Source organism: Mus musculus, chromosome 9 (assembly GCF_000001635.26).
Source record: "Mus musculus strain C57BL/6J chromosome 9, GRCm38.p6 C57BL/6J".
NCBI lineage: Eukaryota > Metazoa > Chordata > Mammalia > Rodentia > Muridae > Mus > Mus musculus.
The window spans coordinates 15744193-15757875 of NC_000075.6; positions in this window are offsets into that span (position 1 = coordinate 15744193).

The window sequence follows — 13683 nt, forward strand, 5'->3', positions numbered from 1 at the left end:
AACTTTCTCTTGCAATAAGGTGGAAAGGAAGCTGGATTACCCAGTGTTTAAAACAGTTAAATTTCTACTAGTTTTCTTTTCTGTTGTTGTGATAAAACACCCTGATCAAAAACAACTTGGAGGAGAAAGGTTTTATTTGGCTTGTATTCAAGGCACAATCTACCATAGAAGGAAGTCAGGGCAAGAACTCCATCAGGAGCAGAAGCAGAAACCATGGAGGAAGGCTGTTATTTTAATTACTTTGCTTTTGCTGTGAAGAGACATCACAGCCAAGGCAACTTTTGAAAAGGAAACATTTAATTGGGGGCTTGCTTATGGTTTCAGAGAGTTGGTCATTACCATCATGGTGGGGAGCATGGAGTAGGTAGGCAGACATGATGCTGGATCAGCAGCTGAGAGCTTGCTTCTAACCCACAAGTCAGAGGCAGGGGTGGGGAGGGGAGAGAAAGAAGAAGGGAGAGGTGGGGGAGGAGAAAGGGGGAAGTAAGACAGGAGAGGTAAGAGAAGAGAGCTAAGGAATGGTGTGAGCTTTTTAGATCTCAAAGCTCATTCCCCAGTGACACACCTATTCCGTAAATGTCACGTCTCTTAATTCTTCCAAATCCTTTCCATTAACTAGGGACCTAGCATTCAAAAAAAGCCTGTAGAGGACATATTCACTAAGATCATAACAGCTGCTTACTGGATTGCTCTGAGCCACCTCCTGTTAGTTTATACCAGCCCATTCCCATCTACCATGGATTATTTCTGCCACCCATGCCCCGCCAGTCTAGTGTCCATGGTGGGCTGGTCCCTTCCACATCACTCAAGACAACTCCTTTTAGACATGGCCAATAGCCAGTCTGATCAAGGCAATTCTTCATTTGACGTTCCCCCCTCCCAGGTGACTCAAGGTTGGGTCAGATTAACAATACAAACTGATTAGTGCAAGTTGTCATACAAAGCAATAGGCTCCATGGTGGTACTTTCCTATACATCCTTGGCATCATACTGTGTTCGTTTAGGTCCTTTGTCCACTGCCCCCTTTCATAGCCCCATGCCTTTCCCTCTCCTCACATTGCCTCCTTTCTTCTATTCAGGTTTTAGAATTCAACAAGCAATAAAGAAACCTTGACTTCAGGGAACACAGGGTAATATTCCACTGTGTTTCGGCTCTGAGATTTGCATCTACTTTTTCCATTTCAACCCCCAAATCTCAGAGTTATGCAAGCACCATTCAAGGAGTGTAGATGCTGAGATGCATGCAAATTTCTCTTCTAGGCATCAGACGCTGTCAATAAACATTTGATGAATTGAGGAACAGATGCAGAGCCTAAACACTGCAGGACCCAAGGCTCTACCATTATTCATTTAAAAGATAAAATCAGTAATTAAACCTGATGTTTTGAGTCTTCACTTTATTTCCAGAGTCTTAGTAGCATGCTTGATCATGGCATGGATGGAAGTGGTTACCTGCTGCAAGCTTTGTATTCTAAGTAAAAAGTCTTGTTTAATACAATATTGAAGTGAACCCTTTTGGAGGATATAGGTAATTCAGAAGCTGTTGGGTCTGGTTTGAGTATGATTTAAATATGTTCTTCCTAACATGTGTTTCCATGAGGTTGTCTGGGGCTCTCACCAGATTTTCATCATGAACTATGAACCTCTCTATCTTGATAAATAGTTTATCTCTGGAATTTTGCCTTGCCAGAGTAACAGATAATATACAACCGGACCTCCTTCATAACAAAAGTGGGACCCCATCCAAGTCAGATTAAGACATGTTCTTTTGCACTTAGTTTTCACCAGCAACTACTACTTCGGCTAAACTATCTGCTCATGGCTTACATAATGGCCAATAGGCCATTGTGTGGTTGGTATAGTTTGCATTGATTATGCTGCCTTGTTTCTGGAGAGTTCCAGGTTCTGTGTGTAGAGTGTGTGCTGAGCATGGCAGAGTAACACACTCTCTGTGTGAGCATGGGGCAGTGCAAAAAGTAAGGAGGCTGAGGTCCTCAAGTGCACCCCAGTGTCCCCTCACATGCAGTCTCTCACTACCCCAAGAATAACACTGTCTAATCTCTGGGTTTTGTAGCTTGTGTGTAATTTATCCTGCCACCTCTTCTTTCTAAGAGTCAATTAATAGTGGTCTGATGGCTTGAATGAAACAGCCTACAAAATTAGCCCCTTTAGTCCTGACAAACACTTGGTCACAGTAGCTGAGTCACCACAGGGGTTCCATTGTTGCCTGGTCAGCTAGCTTTGAGGACACTGCTGTGAAAGAGAGAAAAAACAAAACAAAACAAAACAAAGAATAATGGGCGGGGAGGATCTGGGAGGAGCTGGGGGGAATGAAACCAGGATCAGAATATACTGTGTGAAAAATATTTATTTTCAATTAAAAACATAATTAAAGTTTGTGAAAGCATTAAAAAATTGCCCGTCCTTTTATATGCTTAGAAAAATATTTAAGCAAATAAATAAAACCCCCACGCTTCTTTTCAACTTTGACCATGTGGGGAGATGAGATTAGATTGTCTTTACAAGCAGTCTAGGGTACACGATGCTCTGACAGACCAGGCCAAGCGAAGGAAATTCTCCATGTCAGTGCAGCGCTCTTTCTAGCCACTGTCACACCTGTTAAACCTTACAGCCACACAAAGGAGGCACTATTAGTGTAACTGTTTTCGAGAAAGGGAAATGAGAGTTAATAAGGTTCACAGAATGCCCAAGGGGTTAGGAAAGACCCCTTGACCTGGCCCACACTAAACCTCATGCCTTTAGCCAATATATTACTTAATATATCCATTGCCTCTCTGTGCAGGGGGATGACACCGAACAGTTAAAGATCGAATTAATTACCATTCTATGGCATTATTCAACTTTAACGATAATAGCCCTTGGCATTTTTCAAAAGTCACACAACGTGGTAAGGACTTCTTGGAGGTGATTACGTGATGCTTCCAGTATGTTCTAGTCTCCTTTAAAATGTCAGGAGATAAAAGAGGGAGACAAGTTCAAACTGGAGCAGGCCAGATGTAAGACGAATTTCCTATGAGTGTAATAACTATGGAAATTTATGACTAAGAAATGGAATGTGTTAAACATCTTCAAAAGGTTTAAAGGATTTGGCCCAGTGCAAGAGAAACTGGTTACCTTAATTTTGAAAATTATCAGTTATTTTCACTAGTAAGGAAATCCCAAACTCAAATTCAACTCCTTGATAACATTTACCTAATATCTTGATTATTTTAATTAGGAAGTATCAAACAATACCATTCTCTCTGGATGTAGGAATTATTTAGAAAACTTAGGTTTTGATAATATTTTACTGCTATTTAAGAATTTAAAGGAAATTAAGTGAGACATATAATGTGATATTTCAATGTTAATTTTATATGGCTAAAATTGCAGATATGTATATATGTATATGTATGCACCATAGATATGTGTATCATATACATACACATACTCATACACTCGTGTGTGTGTGTGTGTGTGTGTGTGTTGGTTTCTCTTTTTGACATGTTGACATAGACTGGAGTCATCTGGGAAGAGGAAACCTCATCTGAAGAATTACCTCCATCAGGCCTGTAGGCCTGTCTTGGAGGTGTTTTCTAGACTGATGATTGATATAAAATGGCCCAGCTCACGGTAAGTGGTGCCATCTATAGAAAAGCACACTGAGCAAGCTAGGAGGAGTAACCCAGTAGGCAGCACTCCTCCGTGATCTCTCGCTGGAACTGGAAGTTGCATTTTTGTTTCTTGGCTTCCCTCAGTGTCGTGCTGTGATTGGAACCTGTAAGCCAAATAAATTCCTTCTTTCCCAAGTTGCTTTTGGTCATAATTTTAATCACAGCAATAGAAACCAAACTAGAACAACAGTCACAACAACAGACAACACACATATACCCTCACATATAGATTACATTCCTCTACAGTATGTATATATGCTTAGAATGAAAATAAAAAATAACTGATTCATTGATTTTTGTGTTGCATGTTTGGAGCTCTAAAGCAAATCAAGTGATATTCTCATTCTGTAAACATGGAGATCTCCTTAAGGTTACGTGCAAGGCAGCACAGTCTAGTTTCCAAGGTACTGATATATTTGAGTTAATTCAGTTCTGCTTCACACACACACACACACACACACACACACACCCCAAGGTCAAGTCTGCCAGGGATTAGTCAAGGATAACAAATTGGCTTCCATTTCTTGATGGCAAGGCCCACATTTAACTATTTTCTTGTGAGACCCCTTTGACAGCACAATAGAGATACCAAAGGAAATGAATGCATTAAAGCAGGAAGACTTTCAGGAGAGCTATCAACCAACAAAGGACTCCTGAAATATGATGTAATTGAAAGTGTGCAAATACAGGAAACATAGCAGCAGTGAAGCTCAGTGCAGACAATGATCGTAACACTGCTGTGGGAGCAGACAGATCTCAGAGGAACCTGGGAAGCACAAAGCTCCCTGCCTCCGGCTACGGAAGTTAGGAGTGAGCAGGGAAATTAATCGCAAACCTATCTTCAGAAGATCAGTGCGTGCCAGTTCACCTCAACCTCCAATTCTGAAAACTGACCTACTTTTAAAAAGCTGAAGCTAACTCTTTCCAAAGTCTTCCAAAACTTAGAACCTAATTCATGCAGTGTTGCCAGACACTAAATTCCTGATCCAGAAACCTGATAAAGATACCACAAAGAAGTTTGGGAATCAATATTCCCTTTTAGTAGAGAGGCAAAGATACCTGAAAGAAGAGCCCCAGAACACATCGAAAGAATATTCAAAATAACTGTCTTACTTAATTTCTGTTGTTGTGAAGAAACACCAGGATCACCGCAGCTCTTATAAAGGATAGCATTGAATTAGGACTTGCTTACAGTTTTAGAGGTTTAGTCCATTATCAGCAGAGCAGGAAGGATGCCAGCATCCAGGAGACATAGTGCTGGAGAAGGAGCTGGGAATTCTATATGCAGATCTGCAGGCAGCAGGGAGAGCCCCTGGGCCTGGCTTAGGCTTTTGAAACCTCAAAGTCCACTGCCAGTGACACACTTTCTCCAAAAAGGCTGTACCTCCTTTCAAATAGTGCCATTCCATAAGTGTCTGAATACATGAATTTATGGGGCCATTCTTATTCAAACCACCATAATACCTAAGGGGGATTTGTCCCAGAATTCCAAGATCCTTTAAGCCTCCATATGCCAATGTAATGCACCTTATCAATAGAAGGAAGCCCCAAACCACAATTAGCTCAATAGAGAAAAAGCAGTTGTTGGAATTAAACACATTAACTTAGATCAGCCTGGGTTATGTAGCAAGCCTTGTCATAAACAACAGAAAGCAAACTCTCTCATCAGAGGACTCAGTAATCACTCAGAGGAATGAATACAACGGACGAAGACAGCACAAGAGACCTGACTGAATTTAAGTCTTGGAAAGTCCTCTGGGATCTATGGGGATTTGTGTCAATAGAATTAATATTTGAATTATGACAAGATGATCAGAAGCAGAATAGGGCACTTTGAGAAAAATAGTTCAGACTTTTGAGCAAGATTCCCTTTTTTAAAACATAAAAAAAAAATACATTTCTTCACCAGAGATACCATATTTTAAATTTTGTTTTCATAGTAAAAAATATAAGTTGTTTAAAAAAAAAAGCCACAGTTAATTTTACTGTTTCTTGGCTTGCACAATTTCCTTAGAACTTGTCAGTAGACATCTGCAACAGTCCTCAGGCTTCCAAACAGCTCTGTCGTTCTACAGTTGCTAGCTCCTGGGACTTGCTGCCTGAGGTCTGAGGATGGCCATTGGCTTATGCATTTGCCCATTTATTCAACAATACCACTGCTTGTTTCCACTGAGCCACAGATAGGCAAGTGGTGTTTGACAGATTGCTGCAGAGAATGCTGCTGTTGGCTGTAATCCTTTACTGTAAAATCATGAAGTAGTTCATAACTAAGTTTATTTGTGATACTTTAAGAAGTACTTGTCATTCCAAGTTTATTTTTGCATATCTTTTCTTCCTTCTTTTTTTCTTTCTTCTTCTCCCTTCTTCCTCCCCTTTCTTTCTTCTTTTCATTTTATAGCCTGAAAGAAGTTCCCCTCCCTCCTCTCCTCCTAGTCCCATCCTCAAATATTCCTCTCCCCAAACCCCTCCCATTCTCCTCAGAGAAGATGAGGCCCCCCAATGAGTACCAATCATCCTGGTGCATCAAGTCCCAGCAGGACTAAAGGCATCCTCTCCCACTGAGACCAGACAAGGCGGCCCTATTAGGGGAAGGTGATCCAAAGTCAGGCAACAGAGTCAGAGACAGTCCTTGCTTCAGCTGTTATGGAACCTTATGAAGACCAAGCTGCATCTGCTGCATATGTATAGGGGGCCTAGGTCCAGCCCATGCATGCTCTTTGGTTGGCGGTTTAGTCTCTATGAGCTCCTATGGGCATAGGTTAGTCATCTTGTGGTGTCCTTGATCCTTCTAGCTCTCTCAATCATTTCCCCCTACTCTTCCACAAGTCTTCCAGAGCTCTGACTAATGTTTGGCTGTGGGTCTTTGCATCTGTTTCCATAATCTGCTAGATGAAGGATCTCAGAAGACAGGCTCCTGTCTGCAAGCATAGCAGAGTATCATTAATATATTCAGAGGTTGGCTCTGTACCATAGGCTGGGTCTCAAGATGGGCCAGTCATTGTTTGGCTGTTCCCTCAATCTCTGCTCCATCTTTATCCCTGAATATCCTATAGGAAGGACAAATTTTGAGTAGAAGGTTTTATGGATGGGTTGATGTCCATCTTCCTCCACTAGATGTCTCACCTGGCTATAGCAGGTGGCTACTTCAGTTTCCATATCCACCACTGGTAGGAATCTCAGCTCAGGTCACCCACATAGGCTCTTGGGAGCCTCTCCAGTTCCAGGTCTCAAGCTCATCCCAGAGATGCCCCCATTTCCACTCTCTCTTCTAACATCCCCAAACATAGCTAATTTTCCACCCCTCTTCCATGTAGTTCACTCTCCCATCCACTTCTGATGTCTATTTCCCCTTCTGAGTGAGATTCGAGCCCTCCCTGTTATCTAGCTTCTTTGGGTCTGTTGATTGTAGCATGGTTTTACTCTATTTTGTGGTTAATATCCACTTATAAGTAAGTATATCCATGAGAGCCTTTCTGGGTCTGAGTTACCTCACTCAGGATGATATTTTCTAGTTCTATCCATTGTGGAGAGCTCTTGGTGCTGCTTCAAGGATATTGGCAAGAATATTTACATTGGACTAGGACAAGGCTCAAGATAAATATAGCTGAGTAATGTGTTCTTTGTGCCTTGATCATCTTGTTTAGTCCCTGAATACAGTAATCACGAGACCTTTGGTTATGCTTTGTTTGTTCCTTAACTACTTTGTTTATCCTTGTTTCTTCCTTGACTACTTTGTCTTTGACCTAGAACTGACCCTATTCTTTGCATGTACCTAGAATGGTATAAAAACAGACTGGAAAAAATAAACACTTCTCAGCAATTGCTGGGGTCATGTTATAATATTATCTAATTGTCTCTTTTTTCCTTTAATCCTCACTCCCTCCCTCAAGATCCTGTTGACTGATTGAGCTTGCTTGGTCAATCTGTCTTCCCTGCAAATTTCATGATGTCTTTGTTTTTAATAGCTGAGTAATATTCCATTGTGTAAATGTATCACAGTTTCATTGTCCATTTTTTGATTGAGAGACATCTAGGTTATTTCCAATTTCTGGCTACTACAAATAAAGCTGCTATGAACATAGTTGAGCAAGTGTTCCTGCTCATGGATTGGTAGATTACCATGGTAAAAATGACCATCTTCCAGAAGAAATATACAGATTCAACATAATTCCCATCAAAAGTCCAACTCATTTCCTCAATTCCTTGAAAGAAGAATTCTTAACTTCATATGGAAAAACAAACAAGCAAACAAACAAACAAAAGACCCCAGGATACCTAAAACAATCTTGTACAATAAAAGAATTTCTGGATCCATCACTATCCCTTATTTGAAGCTGCATTGCACAGCAATAATAGAAAAAACATATGGTATTGGTAGAAAAGCAGACAGGTTGGTCAATGGAATAGAATCAAAGACCCTGAAATAAACCCACACACCTATGGACATTTGATTTTTGACAAAGAAGCCAAAACTGTACAATGGAAATAAAAAGCATCTTCAACAAATGGTGTTGGTCTAACTGGATGTCTGCAAGTAGAAGAATGCAAATAGATTCATATCTATCACCCTGCACAAAACTCAAGTACAAGTGGATCAGACCTTAACATGAAACCAGATTCCCTAAATCTAACAGAAGAAAAAGGGAACTGCCTTGTACATTGGTACAAGAGACAACTTCCTCAACAGAATACTAGTAGCTCAGGCACTAAGATCAACAGTTGATAAATGGGACCTCATGAAACTGAAAAGCTTCTGTAATTCAACGGATACCATTAATAGGACAAAACGGCAGCCTACAAACTGACAAAAGATCTTCACCAACCCTACATCTGATAGAGGGCTAATATCCAAAATATATAAAGACCTCAAGAAACTAGACACCAACAAATCAAATAACCCAATTAAAGATGTACAGCACTAAACAGAAAATTCTCAACAGAGGGATCTCTAATAGCTGAGAAGAAACACTTACAGAAATGTTCAATGTCCTTAGTCATCAGGGAAATGTAAATCATAGTGACTCTGAGATTCCATCTTATATCAATCAGAATGGCTAAGATAAAAAACTCAGGTGACACCTCATGCTGGTGAAGTTATGGAGCAGGGAGAACACTTCTCCATTGCTGGTGGGAGTGCAAACTTGTACAACCATTTTGGAAATCAATTTGACAATTTATCAGAAAATTTGGAATAGTTCTACCTCAAAACCAACCAATACCACTCCTGGACATATACCCAAAAGATGTTCCACCATAGCCCAGGTACATTTTAAACAATAAAACCCTTCTATTACTCTATGTGGACATCTCTATCACTGTTATAACACTAGCAATAGATGTGCACAGCAAATGTGTGAGTCCCTGTCAAGTTTGTGTAAATGGCACTGGGCCAGGGCTGGATTTCAGGAAAACTTTTTGTTGCTAAGACCTATGTATTTTGTGTCCATTTTATTGTGCTGACCAAAAGAGCAGGAGGCCACTTCTATATTCTACATCTGATAATACTTATAACTGAAATTTGTGACCATAGAGGCTAATTTTCAAAAATCGATAGAATTTATGACTTCCAGATACAAATCAACACATGCTAAAGGTTTTATTGAATAAGTTCATGAATCATAATACAGTAAGAAAATGTTGAAATGAATCTAGAATATATTTTACCTATAAGGTAATAGTTACTTTTTCTCACTACTGGTCCCCTCTAATTTAAATGTCCATAGAGAGCCATTTTTTACACTATTAGTTTATTGGAGGATAACTCATACTTGATGGAAGTGTAAAATTGTATAAGAAAGTTCACCGCTGTGTGGAACTGAATAATTCCTGAAGTCTTTTGTCTTTTGTGCAAAGGTTACCCATTGCTCTTTTACTGCCCATTCCAAAGTCATCCTTTCTATAGTGATAGAAGCTATATAAAACTTTCCTTAGGACAGTTAGAGAAGGTAGAACAAGAGGCATACTCATTAAAATTATCAGAAATAAATCACATTTCTTTGATTACTTTAAAAAAACCACATAAGCAGATGAGGAAGACATACATTTTCACCATCAGAATAAGAATACTATAAATAAGACTGTGTTATGGCTATCTGAGCAGAAATATAATTATTAATTACTAGTAACCAAAAATCATAAAATAAACAGGTCTTCTTATGTGTAGTGATTGCTCATTGTTAGTTCAGAAGAAAAAGCATACATACATACATTACTCCAATAAATTATTTTTCACCTTACTAACAACATTCTCATTTGTATTAGAGATTAATGGCATGGAAATCTAGGGAGACAGGAAATTCTAGCTTAATGTAAATGGCCTAACTGTGGCACTTGGAGGTATCTGAGAAGTGATTGGGTGCTGAGATGGGTTTCCTCTGGAATTCAGGTACCCATTGCCTAAGTTGCAGTGACAATGCATTTTAAGTTGTAAACAATGCATTGCTCACCAAGTACTTCTGCTGTTTGACACCCTGGAGCCTTGCTGTTGTTACCTGCTCTCAATTACTTCAATGCTGTTATCACACCTCATTGAAATCAAGGCCTTCCTCACTCCAGTGTGGACCAACAGCAGAAGCTAAGACCAAAGGATGGACTGGTAGTTCAGCTCTAAGGAAGTGGGTGAGGTGGGGCTGGCAAGTACTTCAGGGCATCAGAACACAGCCAGCTGAGCATCTCTTGCCCTGCTCCCTTATTCACAAGATCGTTCATGGCATTCTTTATGGAGTTCAAACAGATAGAGTTTTGACTTTTCTGTAATTTTACCAAAGCAGTATCTTAAATTGTGAGCCAAATGAATCCTCTGCCCAAATCTCTGTGACTACCTCCCTTTAAACCCCTTCTACCATTTGAATTTGTTTGGAGGGTAAGAGTCTATATGCCTGGCTCCAGTACATGGAACACTAGACTATCATAGGCATTTCAAATGTTTGTTGACTGAACAGTTAAAGAATAAATAATACATTAAAACAAGATTAGAGCATTTTCCAAGTTATCAAATATCAAATTTGACAGAAAGAATGAGGCCCAGCCAGGAGGAAGCCTAACGGATTCTTTCCTAATGCTTGGGTGAGAGCAGCAGGGAGTGTGGGATTGTGGCAAAGGTCTGGGGACAGGGTAGAGGTATCAATTCCAAGCTTGGGCCAGGAGCAAAAAGGAGGCTAAGAAGTACTGGATCTGAGGACCAGTATTCCTCCATAGCTTTGCCTCTTTTCTACTTGACAGTGGCTGACAAGAACATCCCACCTTTTGGAAACCTAGGTAGGCACAAGGGTAATGAGGAAACTCTCTGTCATCCATCATGTACCTGTATCCACTCTTGGATGCCTAGAGCAAGGATCAGCACTCTTGAAGCACAACTCACGTGAGGGACAATGGAGCCTGGATTAAAAGGCAGCCACTGTCTTAATGAAGGGTCTATCTGCTGGGAAAGGGATCCTTCATTCTGAGTGGAACTTGGGTCTCAGAAGTGGCTTTGCTTCTGGTATCATTGATATGAGACATGACATAAAGACTACCTCAGTTTCCCCTTCCTTCTCTTTCCTTCTTCATCTTCCTGGCTTCCCTATTTCCTTCTTTGCGTACCTCACAATAGAACTTACCTCTGTTTCTTTCCCCCATATGTGGGGAGGTACAGTTATAGAGATGAACAGTCTCAAATCAACATGTATCACATTGGAGGATGGATACATTGCTGTAGGTGAAGGGATATTGTTAAGTACAAAAGGATTGAGCAACTTTAGGAAGTTAGAAAGATAGGAACAAGATAACAAGACAGGAAGCAACATTAGCGTATCTTACAGAGTAAGCTACGTTGAAAGGGTAGACCCTCGGTGAGTCCAGCCATGACCTTTCTGGAAATAATGAAGCTATGGGAATAGAAAAATCCCAGTAATTCCCAGGGAATGAGATGGGAAGTGGAGGCTAGGCATGCCATGGAGGACTTGTACAACAATAATGATAGATATAGGCCATTGCAGGTCTGTTGAAACCTATTGAAGGTATGACATCCAGAGGGAATCCTAATGCCACAGCTGTGGGGTGATTGTGATGAGCCAACACAGGCTCATCAGTTACAACACATGTATCATCATTCTGGTGGGTGCCTCTGCTACTAGGGGAGGTTGTGAGTGTGTTGGGTGAAGGCAGGAGGTGTGTGTAAAATCCCTACACTCTCCACTTGACTTTTCTGTGAACTTGTACTTCATGAAGTAAAATCTACTTTAACATACTTCAAGTCACCACCCAAATAATCTGTTAGTAAAATAAAGGTCAGTCTAGGTTTTGGCTTCATACAGGATATCTCTTGTCTTGGTGAAGTTGGGATGATATAACAAATACTATGGATTAGGGGGTTTCAGTGATAGGGATGGGCTTTGGTAACTCTAGAGACTGGGGAGGGGAAGAGCAAGGAGCTGATGATTGAGCCACTGGTGAGGACTCTCCTCTGTACAACAGAAGAAGAAACACCTCCCTCCCCCCACCTTGTCTAACCAAACTTTCTCACAAAGGACTCTGCTCTCATGACCCAGCCACCTTCCAGAGTTCCCATCTGCATAGCTCATTAGCTTGATGCACAGATCTCAGCATATGAATTTCCTGAGGATACCAGCCTTCTGTTCAAAGCAACACTCTACTGTCAGAGCAGGAAGGACAAGAAAAGAGTATTTGTGATGTGGTAGAGTCTGGTATGAAACAGGGTTTTTGTTATAGAGAGCTTATTTATGTTTAGTAAATCCATAACATATTTAAAAACAAAGACAAGGGCAATGGTTCCAAGGATGTGTTGGACAGATGTTGGAAGCTGTGTGTTTAAAAAGATTCAGACTCGCTTAGTAGTTTAAGGTTCATGTAAAATAAGTTTCTGGATATTTTTAAAAGAAATGATCGAATTATTTACAACTTTATCCTCTGGGGCATAGCAACAGAGAATTATGAAGTCAAGCTGATAAAGGCAGCACATGAAGTCATGTTAGTACAGGCAGTGAACCCTGTGGGCACAGATATACTCTATTGTTAAAAATTAATGCTAACAATTCTCCCTTGCCTAGTGTCTCTGGTTCTGGGACAAGGCTTGTGAATTAGAGTCACCTGGCAAGAAAGAGCTTCAACTGAGGAACTGTCCCTATCAGATTAGCCTACGGGCATGTCTATAGGTGTTTTCTGTTTGTTTGGTTTGTATAATCACTAAATATTAACCTACCCATTTGAGCATATCTCTGCAGAACAACAAAGATGTACTGTCTTGTAGTGATGCTATATAGACAAATAGATGACTTCTTGATTCTTAATGATGGTCCTATAAGAATTTCTAAAATTATATTAGTAAGTATTAAGCTTTTTTTTATAGTGGGACTGCTATAAGGTTCTCTCTAATAATCAAAACTACAATGAGAACTCTTCCAGTCTTCAAGTGGAATGAGTTGATTGCTTCTGAGATAGCAAGCAGGCATCTACAACTTAGAGCACATACCAGGAGGTTGTAAAGCCCTTAACCAAAAGTCATTAAAAAGGTCATGATGATTTACTATAGGTGCAAGGGCAGAAGATAAACATTGACTGGGCTTATCTATACCAAATTTTATTAGTGCTTACTCACAAAAAGTTATGGTTTTTAACTCTCTATGAACCTGTAAATCTGGTGACAGATGATGAATGTTTAGCCAGATTATTATTCCTAATGGATATGTATGAAAACATTTTCTGTTGTAAACTTAATACTTGATTTATTATTTGAGTTTATGCATAAACTTATGGTGTACTTTTTGCCATGTGATCATGTATTCTGAAAGATGTGTAAGTACTGAGGACAAAGAGGAAAAATAATAGACAGGACTGGACAGGGCTCAAGAGAGAACTTTTTAGGCAGAACTCAAGAAGAACTTACAAGTAAAGGGATAGCATTGGGAGTAATGGCATGAGAATAAGGACATTATTGTGACATCAGAGCAGGAGGAAGGAGCAAGATTAGAAAAAGAGACTAGCAATAACTTTTTAGAGAGAACTTCTGGGA